The 26,927-nt window shown below is 38.2% G+C and overlaps 1 protein-coding gene and 1 long non-coding RNA gene across 4 annotated transcripts in view; both read right to left on the bottom strand.

The window, feature by feature from the left end:
- Positions 1 to 26,927, bottom strand: part of LOC5567775 — a 709,794-nt gene that overhangs the window by 65,843 nt on the left and 617,024 nt on the right. The window lies entirely within an intron of this gene.
- On the bottom strand, positions 15,386 to 15,630 carry LOC110680886. Its single transcript, XR_002503015.1, has 2 exons — positions 15,588 to 15,630; positions 15,386 to 15,528 (listed from the first exon to the last, which is right to left on the bottom strand). It is a non-coding gene; the product is annotated as an uncharacterized LOC110680886 (long non-coding RNA).

Raw genomic sequence — 26,927 nt, forward strand, 5'->3', positions numbered from 1 at the left:
CTGTGGAGGAATTCCTAGGGAAATCCAGATAGAATTTTTGATGGAATCCCTCTCGTGATTTCCTTGAGCAATCTCTTTCAGAGAAGTGCCTGGCGGAATCGCAGAAAAAGATCCGTGAAAGAATCTGTTTAGGAATTCCTGAAGTTTCACTCGAGGAATTCTTGGATAAATCTTTGGAGGATTTTTTGGTGCAATACTTGAAGGAAGCATTGGAAGAATCACTAAAGAAATCTCTTGGGTAGTGCTTGGATAAATCCCCGGAGGAATCTTAAAAAAACATGGTGGAAAGAACCGCTGAAGAAATACCTGGTTGAATCTGATGGAACTCCCGGTGGAATTTAAAGTGGAAGCCGTGATAGAAGTCTTAATGATTCTGATGATGATTATATTGAGAAATCCCTGGACAAGTTTTTCAAAGAATTCGTTATGTGATTCCTGGGTTATGCGTGATGGAATCCTAGTAACTTAACTTCTCGAATTCCTGAAGTTATCTTTGAAGAAATTGTTATAGCAATCTTTGGAGGAAATTTGGAGTAAGCCCTGCAGAATTACTGAAGAAATCACTTGAAGTTTTTTTAGATTGATCGTTAAATAACTCAATGGAGGGAATCCTGAATAATTGCTGAGGATCTTTGGAGAAATCTCGGGAAGAACGCAAGGATGTATTCCATGGATGGAGAAATTTCTTGTTGAAACGGTGTATTTATTTAAAAAATTTCTGGTAGACTCTCAGGTAGAATTTCTAGAAAAAAAGGAAAATATTCTGAAAGAATATTTGGAGAAATGCCAATAGTCATTCCCATATCGAAGACTGTTCAGAATAAACCCCGGCAGAGTCCCATTATAATGTTAGAGTTTGGCGGAATACTTCGTGCGAATTATAACTGGAATTCCTCATATCTTCCGGTACTTAAATTTTGCTTTTTCTTACCACAATTATTGCCCAAAAATCGTAGAAATATTCCCCCTCAGTCACAGAATTCGAAAAAACAACAATCACACGACTACAATTGATGAGATCATTCAAAATATGCTAAGAAATATAGTGTAGCCGCAACCAGTGTCGTAAAAATTCAGCCGAATGATTCCCGATCAGCTCGAAAACGAACAAAAACAAACTCCGCTAACACGATGTCAGTCTGACTATGAGATCGAATGCGACGAGAAAGAGGGTGGGTGCAACACACACACACATTCAGTTTCACCCACTGTTGGTGTCATTTCAATATTCAATTTCATCTAGAGGCACTGAAAATGAAAATTCAATATAGAAAATACAAATGAATTTTAAATTACTGATGTAAGAAAACGGTAATGTGATGTCTCAAGTTGATAAATCATGGTGTGGAAAAATATACAACTTTTGCAATTTGCGGAAGTTTTTGTGGAGTATTCTGATAGGAATGAATTTATTCACAAGGAAAATTGAATTTGCTGCCACCGAATTTCAGTAGACGGATGAGAATCAGTGTAGAAAAAGTATTTGAAAAACTGAATGCACGTTCTACCAGATTCATGCATGTACATCCGATTCTGTTTTTGCACGGATTTTTTTACACGGCCGTGCAAAAAAAGTTTATTTACATATTTTCCACCAAAACCTTATTTTTACATGTAACGTTGAGAAATGGTGTTACTTTTTTGCACGGTTTTTGAAATTTTGAACTTTAAACTTTTTTTTGCACGGTACGCATCCCCTGTGCAAAAACAGCATCGGGTGTATTGTTAAAAAACATTCACACAAAGAAGAAATCAACGATGACGGGTCCTACTGATGGTTGGAGTTGTAGACTGTATATTGATACATGCAGACACTGGCTGCAAAGAAATTTGACTATCGGTCGAACGGTCAAACAATTAACATACACTGTTTTAACAAACTTGAAGGCGGTGTTAATGTTGGTCAAACCGTCTGAGCGTCTGTGGGCTGCATTAAGTGCGTGAGTTTTGCTAAGCAGATCTCAAATGGTTTTGCTCTCGCGAGAGAATTCAATGATTGAGATTTGAGTATGAGTCTACCAACACTGACTACATGCACTGGCCCCTCCCCGAAGAAATGCTGTAAGGTAGTTCCTTGGAGAAAAGTGTCTGAAGCCAAGGGTAATGTCTATGCACTTTGTACACCACTTGAGCAATTCAGCGAGAATTGCACACGTACATCAGCTGGTTTTAGAACATCGATATGCAGAGACGTGTCGGGCGGTGGTCAATCAACGAGAGAATGCACAAGTTGATGATCAAAGACCAGTTGTTCAACTTTAGTGTAATAAATTCCAAAAGTTCTGACTCTTTTACGCGCAGCTCAAACGCAGAGATCTAAATGCGTAAATTAGCAAGGAGGGGGAGTTCACACCGACTACAGGAAAGTTCAGCGCCCACCGACTGATGAACGAGAACGGCTTACGACTGATTGGTTTCGCCGTATCTAAGAATATGGCCGTTCGCAACACTTACTTCCAGTACAGCCTTCCGTACCGATACACCCGGCAATCATCACAGTAGACAGGATCCAACGCGTTCTGATTGATCCCAGACAACCAGAAGTCGCATCAAAGTTCACGTGATAACTCGTTCAATCATAAAAATTACATCAAACCCGCAAAACACGGTGGATAAAATCGTCAGATGGATAAGTTTCCTCGCATAAAACGCTTTTTTTCTGAGTTCATTTGTACATTTTGTTTCGTCCCGTATATTCGTACACTGAGCCAGAAATTGCGTACGAATTTCATAAGAGAACGCTTGTGAATTGATTTCTTGACTGGTTTTCTCTCTTTCATAAGATTCTTATGAAACACAAAAAGTCCGATATTCACAAGAAATTCTTGTCGTTATCATTAGAGATCTTATGAATATCTTTTTTTTTTCCTAAATTCAAAGAGCGATATAATGGTCCTAAAGAATTCCATAATTGATATCTATGATCCTTCTTAAGAGTATCTTATGATATTATACCTATTTGTATTATGAACGCAATGATCGATGGAAGTTCACAAGTTTTTCTTATGAGTATCATTAGATGCTTCTTATGTCTTTATTCCAAAAGAATTTCGTATGAAATTCTTACGTGGTTTTTGATAGGAAGTCGACTGTTTTTCACAAGTGTTACTAATCATTATCATACGCGCGCTTATGAATCTCAATCGTGAATATTTTGTTATTAGCATCTCTCCACGTAATCCATAAGATTTTCGTATGAAATTGTTAAGAAAATCGTATTCCATTAGATTGTCTTATGAATGCCAATGATCAATGCGTTTGATATCCAAAAAAAGTTTCTTATGGAATTATATCTGTCTATGTAATGAGTGTTATTTCATAAGTCTGTTGTGGAATATTATAAGATTCTCGAATGAAGAACAAAATACTTCTTATGTCGTTATTCCACAAGAAATTCTTATGTACCTCATACGTTCCGTTTCCTCAGTGTACAAAGTAAGTCGAATCAATCCATAGCAGCTGTCAAATCAACATTTGTTATCATAAGCTAAGTGGACGGCTCTTCTCCGAGATGGGCAAAATGAAATAGAGCCTTAAAAGAACCGAATCACTCAATTGTACAAGTGATCCGAGGCTTTTTTTTGGCGAGAGTCGGTTCATTCGATCTGCAGTCTTACAACGGATCAGATAAAAAGTGATCCGTAAAAAGAATGCACTAATTCTTTTCTCCTATACCCTTTTGTTTGTTTATCGCCTTTATAATAACTGTTCACTCTTGGCTTGCATTGCGCGCCACGTCACGTCACACATGCAAGCACAGTTTGCTGCTGCTCCGCGCTCTCAACGCTCTCATCATAGACAGAGAAAAATGTCCCTGCCCACTTGCAATACAGGCAAACGTAAGATAAAGAGATAAAGTTCCCTACTGAACGACAAAGCACATAGCTTTCCTATTTCGTCTGATTCGGGTAGGGGAGACCTGTCCAATATCGTGTTCGTGTGCATGAGGGAATAAAAGATCGTACAACACAACGCGATAGGGAGAGAGCAAATTTTCACACGATTCAGTTCACTTTTACTCTATGAGCCAGTGAAGCAAAGATCCGATTCACTAAAGTGAGTGACTCGGATCGGATCCGTTCGCTAAAAAGAGTCATTTTGCTCATCTCTATTTGAAACCACTTCACCAAAAGTACACATAAAGCTTGATGATCTTCTCTTTTGTCATACCTTCAAGAAAGTCGAGGACTTTACCTTGAGCAGTTCTGACCTCGACAGATATTCGTTCAGAACTTGTATTTAATTTTTGAAAAGTGAAAGCGAACGTCTCGGAAGCTTAGCGATATGTTTTCAGTAAATCATAAGAACATAAGGACAATCAATATGGTGTAGGCCATGTCGACCCATCACAATCTATATTTCGTTGATCCTTGCCTAGCAAAAACTTGAACAACTCATTTTTCTGACCCTCATTTTGGTATAAAACTACAATGATGAACACACGATGTAATAACACATTTTTTTATAAACCGGCTGAAACAATGAAATCATTAAGCTGTGTCATAAATTACGCATTACGAGATCCAATCCGTTTTTATATACAGCACAGCTCGTGTATTCTGCAGAAGCACTGAAGTGAACTGAACAGGGGGAAAAAGCTACCATCTGTAGGGACTTTAATTGCTATCGCCGAGAGCGGCACAATGAGTGCAAATTTGTGGCATTGTTCCAAACTGACCCGAAATCATCGATGTCACTTTGGTCGGTTTATTAGTGGCGATTTTGGTAGGAGTTTTTCGCCTACAATGTAATGAGACCGGTTGGTTGGCAGTCAATCGTATGGGTTGTTCTTTGAAGTTCATAAATCTTTCGCTGATTAATGGCCGACCACGGGCCGGGATAATTTTATTATTTGCAAATTTGTTCTGGTTGTGGAAATTAAAATTGAAAACTATGGTAATTAGAACGGGCGGGGTAGTAAAAAATAGGGTTTTAATACATATCAGATATGTAGTTTGGTATTGGGGGTGGCAATGGTTTCGTTTGGGGCCCAGATAGCCGTAGCGGTAAATGCGCAGCTATTCAGCATGACCATGCTGAGGGTCGTGGGTTCGAATCCCGCTTGTCGAGGATCTTTTCGTAAAGGAAATTTTCTCGATTCCCAGGGCATACAGTATCTTCGTTCCTGCCACACGATATACACATGCAAAAATGGTCAATCGGCAAAGAAAGCTCTCAGTTAATAACTGTGGCAGTGCTCATAAGAACACTAATCTGAGAAGCAGGCTTTGTCCCAGTTGGGACGTAACGCCAGAAAGAAGAAGAATGGTTTCATTTTTATGATCATGTTGAAATAAGTTAAATTATCGACGATAGGCAACGCGTGATAATAGATTCACTCTTTTCGATAGGTAAATATTCCGGAAAGGAGGTGAAGTTTCCAGGGGCCTAAAGAGATGTAAAATAGCACGTGAGCACATATTTTTACTTCTTAGCATTACAGATCCATTATTTCAAATCAATTGACTGTCAATTACAGAACGCCTTAACAGGAAATTCCCTTCTCCTCACGTGTTTGAGTCGCATTAAAAGTTTAGGATTGGGATTTCTTTGCGAAATATTCCATTAGTGGTGTTTGTCAATAAGGACTGTTCATTTTATGAAGTGGACACCTTGTGCATGCTGTATATTTTTAATTTATCAATGACATTTTAATCGGATTTTTGCACATCGTTTGACTAGTATTGTACAATATTGTGATAATAAAAATTCTCCAAAACAATGAAATTTCACACGAATATGGAACAACGGTCGATTTTTGGAGGTTATCAAAATCAATGATTGTTAGAAATTGGCTGAAAAATTCGATAATTTATATATTTTATTTTCAATTATCAATCAGAAGCCTGATGGAAAAAATCAAGTTATTTTTGGAGCAACAATTTTACAGATATAACAAAATCGTTTTTCCCGTATATTATTAAAGAAAAATATTTTAAATTTGAATGGAATTGATATGAGTAGAATTGTCTCGTTAAATGTACATCCTGACGGAAGTGCTAATATAGTATTAATATGAAAAACAACTTACGCTTTCATAGAGTTACTTATTAAGTCCCCACGTCACATTTAGAGCACAATAGAAACACGAATGTTTTATTCTTAAAAGACCTATCAAAGTACATTGACAATCATCAAAATTGGCAACACTGCTGTAATAAAATCGATTTTTTCCAGATGATATTTTCATAATATATTATTCTGAGATTACCAATTGAAAAATTCGGAGCAAACCGTTTACAATTTGCTGTAGATCGATAAATATGCGTACATGATTTTAAAAGTATGAGACTTTTTAGTAAAACTACCATAAACAGTAAAATTTATACTTAGGACTGTGGTTTAAACTCACGGATTAGCTCTCGTTTATACAAATTTAGTTTTTTTAGTAATCCAAACTAGTTTTGAACACGCTTTTTACTTTTCTCTTTTGCTGGGAGTGAAAGGGTGGTGTATCAGCAAATTTAACCATAAATGGGTAAATCACTAAAGTTACCTGATGTCAGAGAATGTTGGACTATATGACTTTTTTAGAGCTATACCTTTAGTAGAATAGTAAAGAATATAAACATACGATTTGTTCATAAAAATTAGGATTTTTGTTTTGCGAAGAATAATGCTAAACTTTGACGAACAGCTTTTCTTATGAGTTTTTGGAAAAACTATTTAGCTCTTCAACCAAATATCTTATATTTTCATAGCATTGAAGAATAATAGTTGAACGATACACAGAAAACCGATTAAAGTCATAGTAAAAACAAAGTGTCCACTTTATAAAATGAACAGTCCTTAAAGTCACCAATGACAAAAAATTGACTTGTTGCGAGACAATTTCCGTAAGTTAGTTTGAAGCAAATTAACTTGCTGCCCGGTACATTGAAAAGGCAAACATGCATCTATTTCTCTCTCTTTTACATAATTTTTTTCTTCGTCCATTATTGCATGTAGGTAGCCCCCAAACCCTGCCTGCTTTTCACCTATTAACCACCCAAATCACACTAATGTGCACAGAACGGACTGCACATTTTAAACCCTTTCAGAAAACAATTTTCTCACAGTAATAGCTTTACAAAAAGCTTACTGCTCGTGTCAGTTAAAGGTTTTTCTCTAGGCTTGTTATCGTTATCCAGGATTATTTTTACAAGAGGGCTAATTCGATATCGATCATGGTTACTGAAATAGAAGTTTTTATCTTTTCAAGAACCCTTGAAGATTTTGTTCAAGAAATGTTGAAACTCATTCGCAATGGTCCATTCACAACCAATATCGACCTCATGAATTAAATTTCTTGAATATTACGATGAGAAGCGGGGGAAGAGTAATGTGTTGGTTATTTAACACTCTTCAACTGTATAAGTATCATAATTATAAAGCATCATCATTATCATCACCATCAGCATCATAGTCTTCCGTACCGCAAAACTCCGAACCCCACACGGTTCGTTCATCACTGGGATAATCATTCCAAAAGGAAGGACCACCCAAAGCTTGTGCCATTGACGCAGGGATACCCTTTTCAACTGAATCAGCAACGCACCCACAACTATGGCTACTGTAAAATGGGGAGACATTGATCAGCGGGGTAACATTGATTGTTATGACCACTCGCGTAAAATTTTCTTATCAACATTTTTCGCTTAGGAGGAGTGCATAAATGGCGTCATAACATTTTAATTATGCAAAACTTCTAAAAAAAAATACAGTATATTGTTAAGACTTTGTTTCTATCTTTTAAAGATATTTTTAGCCCTAGCCTAGTTCATCTCGGGAACAACGGCTTTACTTTCCTTCCGAAGGAAGTCGTCACAATTGCTAGTTTTATATTTATTTTTAAACGAGATTTGGCACTTATCGCTCTGAACAATTCTCTTTGTTATGAGCGATAAGTGCCAGTTCTTGTTTTAAAAATAGAAAAGTTGCAACATTTTCATTTTAAAAAGAAGCTTTCAAGCAAACAGAAACAGATAAATGTTACGCCAGACCACGGTACCTAGACAAAGTCCGGGCAAAAACAGTGTGCCAAATATGCTCCTTGAAATTCGTTTACCACTCGGTTAGGTTGGGTTGTTTCCCCTCCTCACACTCGGTGGTGTGCTGATACGGAAGAAGGTACGGGAGTGATTATCATTATTGCTATTGCTAAATGTGAGCCATTAAATTTAATGTGAGTTAATTTTCATGCAAACACTCGCTCACACACTTCCTGCACACGAGATAGCAAAATCATCCAGGAGTCAAAGAGTCACGAGTCGACGACGGGTTGTCGGGTGCTTTACGGGAAAAAAGTGGTTCTGTTATGTTGATTGTACTGGAAGTGGAAGTCAAAAGTTTGGATTATAGTTGAATGGCACGATTTTGGTGTGGAAGTTCGTTTGCTGGAGGTGAGGTTTAAAATTACGTCAAAAACTTATTGGATTTTAACTTCAGGTTTAAGTACCACAAATAAGGTGCTCCACGAGTACTTCAACAGCCTACAATCTCTTTTCTAAGGAAATTTCTGCGAGTTGGGAAGTGAGCGTAGAATGTGACTAGGTTTGACGATGGGCAATTTGATATATTCTCATACAAATTCAAGGCACAGTGCAAAATCATGCACTGGTCTATCTTAACCATTACACCAAAACCTCTTTTTACGTAATGGAATAGGGGAAAGTTGAAAAACAAAATACATAAATTAAATCATTATGTAAATTTAATTTTTGTCACGTTAATAGAATTCAAGCCTGGGATATTTATTTTGAGTGAATTTTATCAAAAAAATATCAAATCAACATGACTTGTCAGGCAAAGCTTGTGTTGAGCAATGTTAACTATATGCCAAATTGCCTTGATGATCAAAGTCAGAGAAGAACTACGTATGAACCAGGCCTTCAGATCGCAAAAGGTAACTAGTGATGTCTCGGCACAATATTTTTGCTCATACTGAATAAGAATATATTCCGTCAAGTTTTGAGTTCAACTACCATTCAAGGTAATGCAAGGGGTTCTTCGAGTACATGCCTTCAAATATACAAACGTAACAGGTGATCTTTCGGAGAATTGAAAGCAAGGTTGATACCTATACTAGCGCGGTTCAAAATATAAAAATGTTTGAGAATCCAATTTCCCATATGTTCCTTACCATCTTTAACATAAAAATAGTGTTCTGTGAAATTTTCAGCTTTCTAGGTGATGATTTAAAGGTGGCCTAAATACAATGTAGGTTTATATTGAACTTACTATGGAGAAATTTTGAGATATGTTCCAAACACGCTAGTGCGGTAATGTAAGTACAAACTTTTTATCTCATGGTAAAAACTCGTTCTTCAAACCATAATAAAGAAATTTGCTGAAGAGAGAAATTCAATCCGACGGATAGCAGAAGAGATATTCAAACAGATACATATAGTAAGACTGTACCAAGTTTTGAGTTTTACGGCTAGTCCTTACTCAAGGCTATCCAAAACCCCCATCAAATACAGTTCTGCAGATCTACAAGCGTATATCTGGTGGGTAACTAGAAGCAAAGTTAATACCTATACGGACTTGTACTTATGTTCAGGTTGTTCCACCAATAGCAACCCGTGAATAAGAGTTGGAAAAAGAATCCGAATTCGAAGACTGTGAAACGTAGGATCTTAGGCGAGGCCTTCGTTATCAAAACAGAGGAAACGAAATACGCCGAGGTTCTGAAGGCGATGCGAATCACGGAGAAGTTATCGTCATTGGGCGCAGATATGGGGAGCATATGGCGGACTAGGATTGGTGAGATGATGCTGGTTTAATGATAGATACCAAGTAAAAAAGAGCTGCATATAAGCATCTAGCTCAAAAAGTACTTGGCGGCGAGGTTGATGTGAGATCCCTTACTGCAGAAGCGACTTTACAGTGTAAAAATCTGGCTCAAATCACCGAAGCAGCGGAGATCTCGGCTGCCCTCAAAGAGCAGTGTGACATCGACATAGCCAGTAAAGTCATCCACATAAGAAAGGGCCCGCAGAGCACCCAGGTGGTGGCGATCAGGCTACCGGTTGTAGAGGCCAACGAAGCGAAGAACTTTGGCATTCCCAAGGTAGGCTGGTTGGTTTTCCGGCTAAGCATACAACAGCATCCTGAAGATTGCTTAAAGTGTTTCGAAAATGCAATGGTCCTGACAGAAGTAAGCGGTGTAGAAAATGCAGCACCGAAGGCCATGGGGCAAGCGATTGTAAGCGAATCGCTAAATGCTTAATGTTATCATAATGTTTCAAGGTTTTCAAAGAATTATCCAGTGAATCCTCCATGGAGATTCTTTTCAGTCTTTTTTAAATACCTTCCGAAATTTATCGAGAAATGATTCCTGGGATTCCGTAAGGATTTTGTTTCTATTTCATATAGGATTTCTTATTATTTCGCCAAGATTTTCTTCGGCATTTCCTTCAAGAAATTGTTCCTCCAAGAATTCTTCCGAGCTTACATTCAGATTTTTTCCAAGAAATTTGAAGGATTTTTCCGATATGTTGTTTCTAGATTCCACCTGTGATTTATTCATGAATTGATTTAAAAGTATTTTCAATAATTTTTAGAGAAATCCGAAGAGTTTATTCATGGCGTTTTAGGGTTCCACAATGAATTTAATGAAGGACTTCTCATGCTTAAGATTTTTCCGGGCTCCATATATAATTGTTTCCTTATGAATTATTACAGCAATTCCTTTCATACTGCCGTGCGGGGTGACATTGGGCCTAGGGGGTGACTTTGACCGCCTCTTTCGATGCATCTCATGGTTAATAGGAACTTCAAAAAACTAATCTATGACCATTAATTGGCTATTTATAACGTATTCTTGAAACTTGACACATTGTTTTCATTATTCTGGCATTAGGTTGCTGTAAAAACATTGGCCCAAAGTCACCCTTATGGCCCAATGTCACCCCGCCTTACGGTAAACAATTCAATGATTATAGCTGTAACGAATCCATGTATTTCTAAAGGCAAATTCTCCATCAACAATGCAGCTGAGAGCATCGTCGGGTACGTGGAAAGGAGGACATGTAGCGATTGGTTCGACGAAGAATGCAGGCAGGTTTTGGATGAGAAGGATGCAGCGCGGATCGATATAAAAGGAAACGAAAACTGCAAACCTGCCTATTCCGGGACAAAAAGCGCCGCCTGGAAAAAGCGGAATGTTGAGAAATAGAGCAGCCGCATCGTTCACGAGAAACGCGAAAGTTCTACGAGAAGCTTAACGCATCCTAAAAAGCTTCGTGCCGCGAGCCGAAATGTGTACGGATAAGCACGGAAGCGTCTTGACGGACGGACGTGAAGTAATTGAAAAGTGAAGGCAGCTCTACGATGAACACCTGATTGGTACAGGCTCAGAGGGTCACGACAGCGGAGGAAGTGACTACGTTAGCACGGCGGATGAAGGAAACAAACCTGACTCCACTCTGAGGGAGGATGCCATCAACCAGCTCAAGAACCATAAGGCAGCTGGTAAGGATGGTATTGGAGCTGAACTCATCAAAATAGGCCCGGAGAAGTTGGTCGCCTGTCTCCACCGGCTGATTGTCAGAATCTGGGAAACGGAACAGCTGCTGGAGGGGTGGAAACAAGGGGTCATATGGCTCATCTACAAGAAGAGGGACAAACTGGAATGTTAAAACTATCTTGCGATCACTATCCTGAATGCCGCCTACAAAGTGCTATCCCACATTACCTTCCGTCGTCTATCACCAATAGCAAATGAGTTTGTTGGAAGTTATCAAGCTGGTTTCATCAACGGCCGCTCGACGACGGACCAAATCTTCACTGTACGGCAAATCCTCCAGAAATGCCGTGAATACCAAGTCCCAACGCATCACTTGTTCATCGATTTCAAAGCGGCTTATGATAGCATCGACCGCGAAGAACTATGGAAAATCATGGACGAGTACAGCTTTCCCGGGAAGCTCACAAGACTAATAAGAGCAACGATGGACGGTGTGCAGAATAGCGTGAAGATTTCGGGCGAACATTCCAGTTCGTTCGAATTCCGCCGGGGACGCCGGGGACTTCGACAGGGTGATGGACTTTCGTGCCTGCTGTTCAACATCGCGCTAGAAGGTGTCATGCGGAGAGCCGGGATCAATAACCGAGGTACGATTTTCACAAGATCTTCTTCTTTCTGGCGTTACGTCCCCACTGGGACAGAGCCTGCTTCTCAGCTTAGTGTTCTAATGAGCACTTCCACAGTTATTAACTGAGAGCTTACTATGCCAATGACCATTTTTGAATGTGTTTATCGTGTGGCAGGTACGATGATACTCTATGCCCTGGGAAGTCGAGAAAATTTCCAACCCGAAAAGATCCTCGACCGGTGGGATTCGAACCCACGACCCTCAGCTTGGTCTTGCTGAATAGCTGCGCGTTTACCGCTACGGCTATTTGGGCCCAAGATCACAAGATCCAGCCAATTTGTTTGCTTCGCGGATGATATGGATATTGTCGGCAGAACATTTGGAACGGTGGCAGACCTGTACACCCGCCTGAAACGTGAAGCGACAAAAGTCGGCCTGATGGTGAATGCGTCAAAAACAAAGTACATGCTGATAGGCGGAACCGAGCGCGACAGATCCAGCCTGGGAAGCAGTGTTACGAAAGGCGGGGATACTTTGGAGGTGGTTGATGATTCGTCGTGAAATACGGAGTCGTGAAATATGGAGACGCATTATCAGTGGAAGTTGCGCCTACTTCAGGCTCCAGAAGAAGCTGCGGTCAAGAAAGATTCACCCCAGCATCAAAAGTACCATGTACAAAACGCTAATAAGACCGGGGGTCCTCTATGGACATAAAGCATGGACCATACTGGAAGAGGACCTGCAAGCACTTGGAGTGTTCGAACGAAGGATGCTTAGGACCAAATTTGGCGGTGTGCAAGAGAACGGTGTGTGGCGGCGGAGAATGAACCACAAGTTCGCTAGGCTCTACGGCGAACCCAGTATCCAGGAGGTTGCGAAAGCCGGAAGGGTGCGCTGGGCAGGGCATGTTGCAAGACTACCGGACTACAATGCTGCAAAGATTGTGTTCGCGTCGAATCCGGTTGGCACAAGAAGGCGGGGAGCACAGCGAGCGAGGTGGCTTGATCAGGTGCAACAAGATCTGGAGAGCGTGAATTGGGTCATTTGTGGCGGCCCCCAAAGTAATTAGAAAGAACAGCCTATGATCAAAAGAAATTAAAATCGCATATAAAAATGTTAGCAATTAAAATTCCATAAACAAAGCAATGTCAGATTTCCAATGGTGTGCACCAACCATCATTGCGGTAGTAGGAAAGTTGAGATTATCCATAACAAACTTTTCCACAACTCAGTCTTCAATTATTATGCCAAACGGCCATTGTGCCAAATGACTTCCATGCCAAGCGACCGTTATGCCAAACGGATTTATGTCAAATGACTTTCCTACCGCAAAATATCTCCATAATTTTTAAACATGAAAATTAATTTTTAAAGGAGTTACAGAGATTTTACCATCAACTTTTCCAATTATTTTTTGAGGGTTTGCTGCAGGAATCCCTTCTGATATTTTCCTTGAGAATTATCTGTACGGATAGGTATCTTCCGTTATTATCACAGAAACAAATACACGAAAACCATTTTAATCACTTAAGTACAGTCGTTCCGCAGCTATGGATCCATGTTTGATAAGGTACAGAATTACTCATTATATAGTTTTAAAATAATGTAAACAAATTTTTTCTGACGTGATATGGTCGGGGTTCTGCTAAACCGCACCAAGTGCCAAAAACTTTGTTCTTAGATATTTGACTTTGAATTCTTATCGTGTACTAGTTGATCGCGGACGATTAATTTTAATTTTTTATCGTGTACATGCGATTAACAGTGTTCAATAAGTAACCCGAGATTAAATATATAAGTAAATCATGATAAATTTTCGATGTAATAGGATTTTATTTAAACATATGAAGCACTCAGTTCACTCTGGCTGATCAAAAATCGAAAAATATGATTCTTGGTTCGGTATGGTTGGATGTGTTTCGTAGTTTTCAACAACACAAGTAAAATTGAAGACAAATGATGTTTATCATCACCATGCATGTTGGAATCCATGTCACAAACATTTATGCACTATGATTGGGAACGATTCGTTGTTAATCAAAGGATTGGAAATGCTGTTGTGTTGTGCATCTATGTGGACAATTAATGCAACGGCTCTCCTACGCTTTCCTTAATATACCTTTGAATAAGCGAGTTATCCATCTTCATAGAACTTATTAATCTGTATTGGATCAAGGTCGTCACGCGTTCATACATAGATTCTAACAAGACAAGAGTGATGTGTTTCAAAATTGTGATGATCGAAGAAAACCATGAATTTGCTCTGCCAAAGCGCACCAAGTTGCTCCCATTTGATGCACTTTTGCTGAACAAGTTCACAGTTAAATGCGTGAAGCGTACACCTGAGATGACCATCATTTCAGCTGTACATTAACCTTCTGATGTCTTACTGCAATATAAAAATAACCACAGAATCTAAAAGTTGATTGATTTCCATTAGCATCAATAGAACATCAGAAAAAAAGTTTCACCGGGATTCGAACTTGTGCCTTCTGAGTGGTAATATAGTGTGCTAATGCTAGGTCATCTTCACTTCTTGAATGAAGGATGATAAACTTGGAACAAGTCAAGCGCACTCTGCCTGACGGGGTTTGATGGCAATAACGCCATTTTATGAAAAGCTAAAGCGCACCAAGTCCACTGCAGTTGTTCACACAGTATCACATGAAATTAATTCCTTATTTCATTACGGCTCCTGTGTGAATTAATTAACACATTATGTAACAAGCAAATGCATGTCAATGTCTTTATATTAAGGGGATTCACTTAAAAGCGTAAATTGGTGCGTATGATGAGTATCTCAAATATTTCATGCAATTGCTTAAACTGCAGATGAAACATTTCAGGTTGTCAAAAGTTGACCGTTTCTCCATCCAAGAACCCTTCGGTGATCTTGGCAACCGTCAAGATTACAAATAAACAAATGGATCCAAACGAAAAATCATCGAAACATGAGTTGCGGATAAGGTACAACATCAATCTACGCCTAATTGAAAGCTCTCAATAGACACTGGTTCCATTTATTATGCTCTTGAAACTACATGAAAGCCACATATTTAGGAAATAATGTTCAATATACAGCACAAACATAAAAAATAGCATGGTACCGTAAGCTATTGGTTGCAAGTTGCAACTAATGTGCTTTCCGTCTTGCATGAGGATTATGTATAAACTAGTACATATTTTCATCATTGCATCTTTATGGAATGGGACAATTTCTTGTATTTTAAACAAAATAAAACCAACGCATCTTTAAATCACATATGGTTTGTTAACAAGATGAACCCCTTATAAGCGACGACTGGGAGTGAGAGGTTGACATTTTTATATTTTATCACAGATTAAAAATGATAGTAATGATCTGGAACCAGCTTCGCTTATCCCGTTGGAAGAAATCATATCGAACATCAAACCAGGCCTCATTTAACATCGTTAATTGCTGCTCCTGAAACTTAATATACGGATTAGCCTTAATATGAATTGAAAATTCAAAATTGAAATAGAACAAACCCAATAAAACAATACTTTTTAGCTGGAACAGCAAAATTTTGAAGTTTGCGTTTACATCGGACAACTAGATTATAATTTGCTCATATGACATGACATTACAATCCGAAGAGAAACTTTTCATTTGAAATATTTCTTTACAAATGTTACGCATATACGCATTATACGCAGCTTTAAGTGAATACCCCTATTATGTCAGAATGTGGTTTTCAAATAAACAGTACTTGGTGCGGTGTAGCTGGATAAAATTTGAAAGGAAATAGATCAACGCCGCCGAAACAATGTTTTATTATATTTAGTCAATTACTGCCCAATGTCACTCGCCTCTGTTTCTATGAGTTTCTTGGAATGGATAAACTGTAACGGTATAGAAGGAAATTGAAAAAATCTTGTTTTATATGAGACAAACGAATTCCCTCTGATGACGTGCGTTGGTTTATGGTTCACTCTGGCTGAACAAAATTACAGTTTTACATGTCCTTCCAGAGAAAAATTGTGATCTAAGATTACAAGGGAGTGTTCAAATGACTCGATATTTTTTTATGGTAGAAAGGTTATAGTTATTTGAGTCCTTTGGTGTAAAAAACTCAATTTAGAAAAAAATGGCACTTGGTGCGGTTTAGCAGAACCCCGACCGTATAATACCCGAACAAAGCTTTTGATCATATTGAAAACTATTTTCAATGCAGCGATGTTGCAGATTTTGATAACTCAGTTTGTAGTCTTATTGGTTGTTTAAACGGTGAAAATATCAATACTAAGAGGAAATAAATATGCCCAAGAAATAAAATTGGAAAATACCGTTAAAAGTCATGTATATCACGTGATTGAGTATTGACAATTGAGTAGGTCGAATATTTTCCATCCACATAGAAAAAGTTGTTGGGAAATGTTTTTCGTGGTGATCATTTCTGAATTACTATCATTTTTACTACTACTATTTTTTATTCCAAAAATTCGACATATAACGGCACTTACTGATCAATGAAAGCAAATTGAAACTTTTTGTGGTTTTATTTACTGCTGTTCTTTGTCCCGCTATCCATAAGGTTTACATAGAACTTGGGACAATTAGGCGTAGAAGGGCAGTATAGGTCAAATTGAGAACTCACTAAAGTGTACATATTTATGATCAGTGGCGCGGGAAGTGGGTAGGACAGGTAGGACATGTCCTACGTACAAAAATACAGTCAAAGGATTGTCCTACCCATGATTCAATACGAGGTGACGTTATCCCTACAGAATTTCTACAGCCAAATGTAAATGTTCTTGGATAAATTGCCATCAGTATTTTTGGAACTTAAACAAATTACAAAAACTACAAAAAAAAACTAAAGAATCGTTGAAACAATTTATATATTGATCCAAGATCAGTAGTATCGTATACTGAGTACTCGCATCTTAAACAAAGCTCGCTTGTTATACACAGCACTAGCGTAGTGTAGCTGGAGATTTTCAGGAATATCTACAGGAAAATAACATGGATTTTTTTTCCAGATATCAATGAATATATTTTTTATATAATTCGGGATGAATTTCTAAAAGTAGTTCTTAGGTAACATCTGATGAAACTTGATTGAGTTATAGAGTAATCCTTGATTAACTCCCACAAAGTTCTGTGTAAGAACTTCTAGACTCTCTATGAAATATTGAAGGATTTCCGAAACAAATAGCTTGTTCAGAAATTAGATTTTTATCTTACAGAAGCCTTACTAGGGGTCTTCTGTACCGGCTGCGTCATTGTAATAATTTGAAATTGCACCTTTAAGATCCAAGATTAGACCAATAACTGACAGTATATTTGTTCCTTGGTTTCCATACTGAATTTATCTAAACCTGATTATCAATTCAATTACATTACATTACTTCCTCACATTATCTTGCAGAAAATCATTGAAAATTTTCTGGAAAAATTGGTATAGGAAGATTGAAATAATTATTGGAATAACAGAAGTATTGTCGGGTGTGAAATCTTAATTAAGTTTTCGAAATATCCTGTAAGATTGTACTTGAGAAATTTGCAGAGAAATTGATTGAAAGAACAGCAGCATTAAACCTTGAATGTACTACATTGATTGCTAGGTAAATGTGGATGAATTTTCATTGGAACTCATACGAAAATGCCAGGAAGGATAACTGAAGAAACTGGCGTAGGAATTCTTGTTGATCTTCCTGCGAAAAACCCTTGGACATTTTTTTTTCAAAAACTCTGGAATGAAACTTCCTGGATTACTTGAAAAAACTTTTTAACAGCTGGGGTTATCCGTGAAAGAGTTAGTCAACAAATATCTGGAGGAACTACTAATTTCTTTCACCATAGTTCTTGTGGAAGTTACTGGAGTGTCTGAGTATTCAAGCATTTCCTGTAGCATCCCGCTGGAAGATTTTTTTGGAGAATTGGTAAAGGAATCTGAAGAGGAATTTCAGAAGGGATCTCTGAAGGAGTCCGTAAAAGAATGCAAGAGAAAATCTCTAAAGAAAACACCAGTAGAATTTCTGACGCTTTTTCTCGAGGAATCTGTAAAGAAATTTATGAAAATCCTGTGGAATAGACGCGTCACAATTTTTGAAGTTTTCTCTAGAACCTTTTAAATTTGGCAGAGGGATTCACTGCAAGCAGGAGAGGAGGAGAGCAAGGGTGGAGGGCGGCTGTCAAATTAGCATTAGCATTAGCATTAAGCATTTCGCACAAATTTGTAGGTGGTACAGTCCTGGACCATTGTATGAGGGTTGCCTCCTTCCCGTCCGTTACCAAAGTCAGAGATTTGGGATTAACCTCTAACTCTTAGACAATATTGACGCATCCTCCAATTATCGAGAGCTGTCCTGGCCACGTCCTTGCGACAGCTAGGGAGTCGGAAAGGATGATTGATTGAACACCTACTTAAGAAAGATGCAGAGAACTCTACGACCTCTCATAGGTATTACGGGATGTTATGGAATGTTGATGGAAAGGTTAGTTCCATAGGATACGTTCGGTAGACTTCTGGCCGACAAATGGTTAGTATTTACGCATTGTGATTATGCGCTGCTGATCAGAACAAACTCACCAAATTCCTTTGTCGAAAATCCGCTGCAATCTGTCGCTCCTCTAATAATGAACAATAGCGTGAGCCGTACTTAGTACTGCCCATCAAAATGCACGCATTGCAGTTCCTAATCCAAAACAACAAGTCACGCGAAACGAATTCAATTTACAGAGCACTCTCGTGCAAAACGCAAGCAAAGCGAATAAGAGTAATAAACAAAACTTCACAAAACATCTTCAGATTATATTCTCCGATAAAAAACACATCTATCACTTCGAAAAACATGTTTCCACAGAACATTTTTACACAGTGTATTCTGTGCTTTCTCGCCTTTGGCGACTTTAAATAGATACCGATCTGGTTTTTTCGTTGCTACGGTTAGGTTAGCTCAGATCAATCTTCAGCATAAAAGAACAGCAACGATCAATCTTTGCAGACTCATGCAAAATGGTGCAGCCCAAGTGGCGCTAGTTCAAGAACCCTACTTTCGTAGAGGGAACTTCTATCTAGGTAACCTTGTGGACCCAGTTTTTGCTACGTTCAGCAAACTTGAGCTGGCAAACTCGCGCGCCATGCCCCGCGCATGCGTGCTCGTTAATAAAGCAATCGTTGCTGCACTCATTTCTGAGTTAACTACCAGAGATGTATGTGCTGTCACAATCGATGTTTCTGTTGGTGAGCTCAACAGGAAATACGTCTATTGTTCGGTATATTTACCACATGATGAACCGTCCCCAACGGATGACTTCAAACGAGTTGTCGTACACTGCGTAACAAAAGGCCTTCCGCTGATTGTGGGCAGTGATGCCAATGCTCATCACATCATCTGGGGCAGCTCAGATATCAATTTGAGAGGCTCCAGTCTGATGGAATACTTAAGTAGTAAGGTACCGTGGGGTAAGTGGATACAGAAAAATCAATAGTCAACTTCATTGTTATGTACAGCTAACGTGAATGATGCAAATCAAACTTTTTTCTGTGGATAACAAATTAGGGACTAATATTCTTAAAATCGTCATTTATTTCGATTTTTCTGATTGTTCTGTATTGAGTATGAGGGACTTGAAAATTTGCGCCAAATGATCCTCTTGACCCACCATGGTGGGGTAAGTGGATCACTAATAACAAACATCTGTTCCTAAAACAAATGTGGTTTAATTATGTATAGTACGAATGATAATACTCTCGTTCTTGTTATTAGTGACAGTAATGTTACAATTTAATACTTTGAAATTGAAAAGTATCTTTATTTATTCAAAATATATGTATATTAGGGTGCGGCTTATTTTTGAAAAGTTCTCAAAACCAAAAATTCGTATGCACTACTGAATTCTAATCACATTAAAAAAGAAACCTCAAAATCTGAGCCAAAAATATTAAAATTTAGAGGTGGCGCAAGCGTCTTGAAGGTAAATTTTCAGGTTATGAAAAATGACCTTCAGTTAAGTAAACATAACTTTGTTATTTTTCAACCGATTTTGAAACTTTTAGCATCAACACCTTCAAAATTAAATTTATGAAAACTCTATTGAACATCAAATTTGTCAAAAATCAAAAATAGTTTTAGTTACAAGTAATTTATTCAAAATTTTTCCTTATTTTTCTAAAAATTTCAACTTTGTTTGACCATAATTTCATAAATACTCAACCGATTCCAAATCTTTTTACATGATTTTAAAGCTAATTCAATTGGTTTCCAACCTTTCATACATCACATTTCACTAAAAAAATGTCTTGACCAAGATTTTCAGCAAAAACTGAACAAAAACATGATTTTTTAACGAAAAATGCCAGTTTTTTGTAATTTTTGGCCAGTTAAATATTATCTCTGAAGCTGAAACTGGTTTTTCTCATTTGTTCATCCTTTGTGAATGACTTTGCAACAATTTTTAAATAATTCTGCAACAAAAATATTATTGCGTATGTGAAAATATGTATGCACTATTCAACTCGTAATTATGGCAAGATGCTTTATAAATTTAAGTTTAATAGAAAAAATGCAATTTCCGGTGAAAAAAAACTTAAATAATCAATAAAAATTTGATTTTTTCATTCAAAAATCATGTTTTTGGGTAGTTTTTGTTGAATAACTAAGTCAAAACCATTTTTTAGAAAAATGTGTTGTATGAACAATTTAAAAACAAATGAATTTGCTTCAAAAACATGAAAAAAGATTTGGAATCGATTGAGTAGTTATGAAGTTATGGTCAAACAAAAATATTTTTTTTTGCAAAATGAGGACAAATTTGGATAAAAGTATTTTTAACTAAGACTAGTTTTGATTTTAGACAAATTTGATGTTCTACAAAGTTTTTACAAATTCAATTTTGAAGGTATTTATACTAAAAGTTTCAAAATCCAAGGATTTATCCTGTTCTGCTCCAAAAGGGATTTGAGTTTATCAAACATGTTTTGAAAAAGCAACTTGTAAGCAGTTTTGCTACCGGGTACATTCCCACCCAATCGCGTATCAATAAAAGCATCTGTAACTTACTTGGTTCTAGTTCGGTTGCATATCAATATCAAGGCTCAAACAGTTTAATTTCCGTTCCTATGAACATGCATTTCACTTCTTGTTTGACGTTCAACATTTTTGAAACGGCAAGATTTGCTGCAAATGTCCTTTGCAAATAGCAATGAAGTCAAGTTTATAAAGATGTTTTCAGCAACTTTCCAAACAAACTCTTGAAACTTCTCCCAAAATGCCGGTTTTAATGTTATGTTTCAAATAACTTTCATTTAAAGCATCCGCAACTTGCATTCAATTTTCGTTCCCATACCCACAACCCAAGAAGTTTCATCCCAGTTGCGAGAAAGTTGCACTAAATTACGTGTATGACAGCTAGAAGTTTGTTTGTTTCAATTCAGTTGCAATACGGTTGGGTTACACCTTACGTATCATCTAACAACGAAAACATGGTCTAGCAACAGTTTGTTCGTTTAAATGGTATTTCTCAAAAGTTGCGCTGAAGTTTTTGCGAAAAGTTTAGATTATTTCAGGCGTGGCGAAGAGTTTTAGACCAATCAGTCTGACCTCTTTTCTTCTGAAATATTTGGAACGCATTATCGATCATCACATCCGTGATGTTTATTTGGCAAACATGCCTCTTCATATCAATCAACATGCTTACCAATCTGGAAAGTCCACTGTGACTCTTTTACACAACGTTGTATACGATATCGAGAAAGCATTTGCTCAGAAGCAATCCTTCTTGGGTGTTTTCTTGGATATTGAGGGTGCCTTCGATAATTTGTCTTTCGATGCCATATTGGAAGCCGCACGAAACCATGGGCTACCTACAATGATTACCAATTGGATTCATCAAATGCTCAAAAACCGACATCTCTTCTCGACATTGCGTCAAGCAGTGATTCGAAAATTGAGTGTCTGCGGATGCCCCCAAGGGGGAGTCTTGTCACCACTTTTGTGGAATCTCGTAGCAGATACGCTATTGAGGCAACTCAATAATTGCGGTTTTCCAACTTATGGATTTGCCGACGACTATCTAGCTCTGATAGTTGGTATGTGCATAAGCACCCTATTCGACCTGATGCAAAGTGCTCTTCAGGTAGTCGAGAGCTGGTGTCGCTAATATGGCCTTTCGGTTAACTCGAATAAAACATCTATTGTTCTTTTTACGGAAAGACGAAACCGCGATGGAATTCGACCTTTACGACTTTTTGGACCTGAGATTAATGTGACTGATCAAGTAAAGTATGTCGGAGTCATTCTAGATTCCAAACTTTCATGGACACCTCACATTGATTTCAGAGCCAAAAAAGCTTGCATGGCCTTCGGTCAATGCCGGCGATCCTTTGGTAAAACTTGGGGCCTCAAACCCAAATATATCAAATGGATTTACACAACAGTTGTTCGACCAATATTGGCATATGGATGTCTTGTGTGGTGGCAAAAGGGCGAAGTGAGAACAATCCAATCATCTCCAAAGGATGTGCTTGATAGCGATGTCTGGTGCGTTCTCTACAACTCCCACAGCAGCGCTTGAGGTCATTTTCGACGCTGTGCCACTACACATATATCTTAAACAAGAAGCACTTTCTTGCTCTTATCGTTTATGGGTACTGGATCTACTGGAGAAAAATCCAGTGAATCGTAGATCTACACACACTTCGTTGTTTCCACTTTTGGTGAATTGGGACAATATTGTCCTTGCTCCAAGTGATCTCACAATTGCTTGTCACTTTCCTTACAGGAAATTTACCACACAATTCCCTTCACGGGAAGAGTGGACGTCTGGCTATTTGGAAAGAAGTATATCAAACAATATAGTATGTTACACTGATGACTCCCTTCTTGAAGGTAGAGCTGGTGCAGGAGTATATTCTCGTGAGCTAAGGCTGAATCAGTTTTACTCACTTGGTAGAAACTGCACCGTTTTTCAGGCGGAAATATTTGCTCTTATGTGTGGAGTGCAATCAGCACTTCAACAGCGCGTAATGTTTAAAGTCATATACTTCTGTTCAGATAGTCAGGCTGCTATAACAGCTCTCGCTTCGGCCAACTCAAGGTCGAAGCTTGTTATCGCATGTCGAACTCAAATAGAGGAACTGAATTCAGTCAACTCTGTAAACCTTGTATGGGTACCTGGCCATGCTTCCATCGCTGGAAATGAATTGGCCGATGAGCTAGCTCGCGATGGAGCATCGCATGACTTCATTGGCCCTGAGCCGGCTATTCCAATTTCGAAGTGCTGGGTGAAGCTTCAGATAAACTCTTGGGCGGCAACTCAGCACAAGTAATATTGGAATAGTTTGGAGTCATGTCGTCAAATAAAATTGTACATTACTGAGCCATCTCCAAGGGTGGCGAAGTATTTAACAAATCTGTCAAAGCAGAATTGCAGTCTCTTGATCAGAGCGTTGACAGGCCACTGCCGACTCAACTATCACATGGCAAATATTCAGCGTGCTGACTCATTTGTGTGTGATAGTTGTGACTCCGATTATGGAACTTCGTATCATCTGATATGTAACTGTCCAGTTTTTTCGCATATGCGATTCCAATTACTTGGTAAAAACTTATTAAGTGAAACTGAATTCAGAAGCCTGAATCTTCAGGACATTCTGTTATTCTTAACCCGCTGTGGTAATGAGCTATAGGCTCTCTTTGCACTCATGCGTTATGCAGTACCCTTTTTAGGGCTCTGTTCGAACCCATTGTGGTATGGAGCTACATGCTCTCATTTCGCTTATGCGATCTTCCCTCTTCAAGGGACCCCACTCCTATTTCCTTCTATCTTTCCCTTCCTTTTCCTCTCCCATCGGGTAGATGATGAAATAGGCTCAAATATGGCGATGGCACAAATCTCCCAACTGGTGGTGAACGTGCCTTTGGCGCCGGCCTTCTGATACCTGATACCTTCTGATACCTGCATTAAAAAAGAGACCTAGTCTCTTAAAAGAGATCTGCTACCAGCACTGCTGTAAGCTCTGTTAAGATACTTCGGGAAACTTTATTTCAAAATTCTCCGAAGAATCCATGGAATAAAAATAAACCTCTCCTCCTCAAATAAAAATGACGAATTATTTGAAATTTCCCTGTAGAAATCCTTGAACACTGTTCCACTAATAAAGGAATGTTTTTAGAATGGTTCCATTAATGGTGCAAACCACTGGTTTCTTATGGGACTCTCCATTATAAGTACTGATGCACCAATATAACTACATAGGAGCAAAAATGTTCTGCAAAATAGTTGCTTTAAACAGTTGTACGGTTGAATTTAATAAATTCTATTCTTTTGCTTGTATTATTTCCGCATCGTACATCAAGGTTTAAGGTACTATGGTCTAACATTTGCCTCTCTACTCTATTTGGCGGTTTTGTCACTAAGTGTTTAGTTTAGAATGATCCAAAATCTTATTCTTTTTTTGACTGTTTCTTGTTCTTACTAGTTATCAACACTGCTATTGAACTACATTGATGGTAAAAGGAAAATTCTGGGAAATGAAACTCAGGGAAACGACATTTGAGAAAAAGTTTACGATCGATTTCCAGATATTTGTTACACTTAGTTTTAGAACAATTGAGAGACAACTTACTCAGCAAATTATCCCAGACTAATTTTAATTTGTTCCTAATAAAGATCAGTAATGACTAAACTTAGTATTCGAAGAATGACTAATAGACAATTTTGCATAATTCCTTTCCAAGTGCTCCTAAATTGTCATCATTCTCTCGAGAGAGCGGCCATAAATCCGTCAGCTGTTAAAACCCCATCACCATGTGCTGCACAGCTCTCATCCGACCCTCTTCCATGTTTTTGATTTTCGAAAAAGACACTGCTGATGGAAATCAAAACTTTGCATCAGCAAGGAAGACACAAATTTTCGAGAGTCTTACATATTCATGACTACAGGAAGCAGGCAAAAGGGGTAAACCCATTGCTCAAGTCATTTTGCCCAAGTTAAATTTCAACGAAAGTCGCTGCGCATTTTCACATCGTGCGAATTGTAGCTCTCATTGAATCGGTTCGTCGTTTGGTCCGGTCCTTGCTCCATAACTTTAACTTGCCGTACTCGTCGTCGTCGCCTTTCTTGTTGCCCTCATCGTCTAAGTCGTTTTTCGTCGCATTTAATTAAAAGATAAATAAAATAAATGGTAATCAGAGGATATTTTTTGCTCGTTGAAGAAGGGGTCGTCCTGACTGGATCGGGGAATCATTCGAAATTTAGCGGTTCCTCTTCGGGATTGCTCCCAGCGTAGTGCCAGGACGGATATACGAACCGAACTGTTAAGAGGGCTTCTTCCGACGCGACTTGGAATTCAAAATGAGCTTTTCGATTGTGCTGTCGTTCTTTTTTCTATATATTTTGTTTCTTCAACTTCAGGAATTTCTCCTTCACGAGAAGAAGAGAAACAGCTGGGACAGCGAGTTGTTACTGTTGCCTTAGCTTCACTGTTGTCGTAGTGGGAGTTTCGGTACGCGAGGTTTGGGGGTGGTTGGAGTGTTTGTAGTTTTAAATAGTTTTCGGTGCGAAAATTTACGATTCAATTGCCCGAAGAAGTTCAGCCCGGAGATCCCACGCGTTCCAGATTGAAAATGGAGCACTGCCTTGGGTTTGAAAGTATCGAAGTTGTTGATTCAAGTTTTCGAGTAGTTTTGAAGATTGCGCTGCTAATGTTTCACGAGATGTTTTGTTTGGATGATAAACGCGAAGGTGTGAAATGCGATGGATGATTGTGGGGGTGGAATGAAGTTGGAAAATTAGATAACAGAATTTGAAGGACGTGACATTTCTTTCGTTTCGTTATATTTGTTAGAGAAGGAGTATGATCCATTAGGAAGATAATGGAGTGCATAGATCATTATGAGTGCAATTAGTACATTTAAAATTAAGTGCATACACGATCGTACACACGGTGATATTGGTGCTGGTTGTGCTGGTGCAATAATGCGTTTGTATCTAGAGTCGAATTGATTTGTATTCATAAACTCCGAAGAAATGAGAGAAGATGGTTATAATTGATTCCTCCTGTTTTGTGGAAATTTGACTGCTCAGACAAGATATTCAACCAAAAAAATAGTTCTTAAATATTGTACAAATGTAAAGATAAAAAATATGATGGTACTATGGTTATAATTGTTGAAATTGTTCTACAGTATAAATTCGGATCTAGTTAAGAAAATTATCAGTAAAGCAACAGTGGGAATTCAGCACCGAACTAGGATTTTCGGTTTTGATATTATTACATGGTACTAGATTCAACACTAGAGCACGATAGCTGTCCAAACATCAAATTTGACACCTTAGTTGCAAAAATCATCATTCTGACGAATGAACACAGCCTTTATGTAGTTTGACTTACTTCACCACCTTTAAATGAGCATTCGTTACAAATTTCCATGGTCTCGTGTATCGATACACCAGGTGATCATCGCCGGAGAAAGGATTTTGAATCGATCACGTTCTGAATTCTGGCCGGCACATCAGAACCTGTGTGGTGGCGCAGACATCGAATTTGAGGTTCAACTGTTCTTTGTGAAGACATCGCTGGTGACCTCTGTTGAAAGCCTCCCGAAAACTTTTGTGGGGAATTCATAGAAGACTTCTGAAAAGTATAGTATAGTTGTTTTTTTTTTTTGTGGAGATGATCATCGAAACTTTGGCAAATACTTCACTGAAGACTTCTGCAAAATTTTCAAGGGAAACTTCTGTCGAGGCTTTAGTTTAAACCAAAGTGAAGTTTTCCGTAAATATGTTTGAATAATTTTTATACGTTCTTATCATGTTACAAAAAAAAGTTCCACTGCTCTATACTATAACGGGTTAAGAATAAGAGAATTTCCAAAAG

This window comes from Aedes aegypti, chromosome 1 (assembly GCF_002204515.2).
Source record: "Aedes aegypti strain LVP_AGWG chromosome 1, AaegL5.0 Primary Assembly, whole genome shotgun sequence".
Lineage (NCBI taxonomy): Eukaryota > Metazoa > Arthropoda > Insecta > Diptera > Culicidae > Aedes > Aedes aegypti.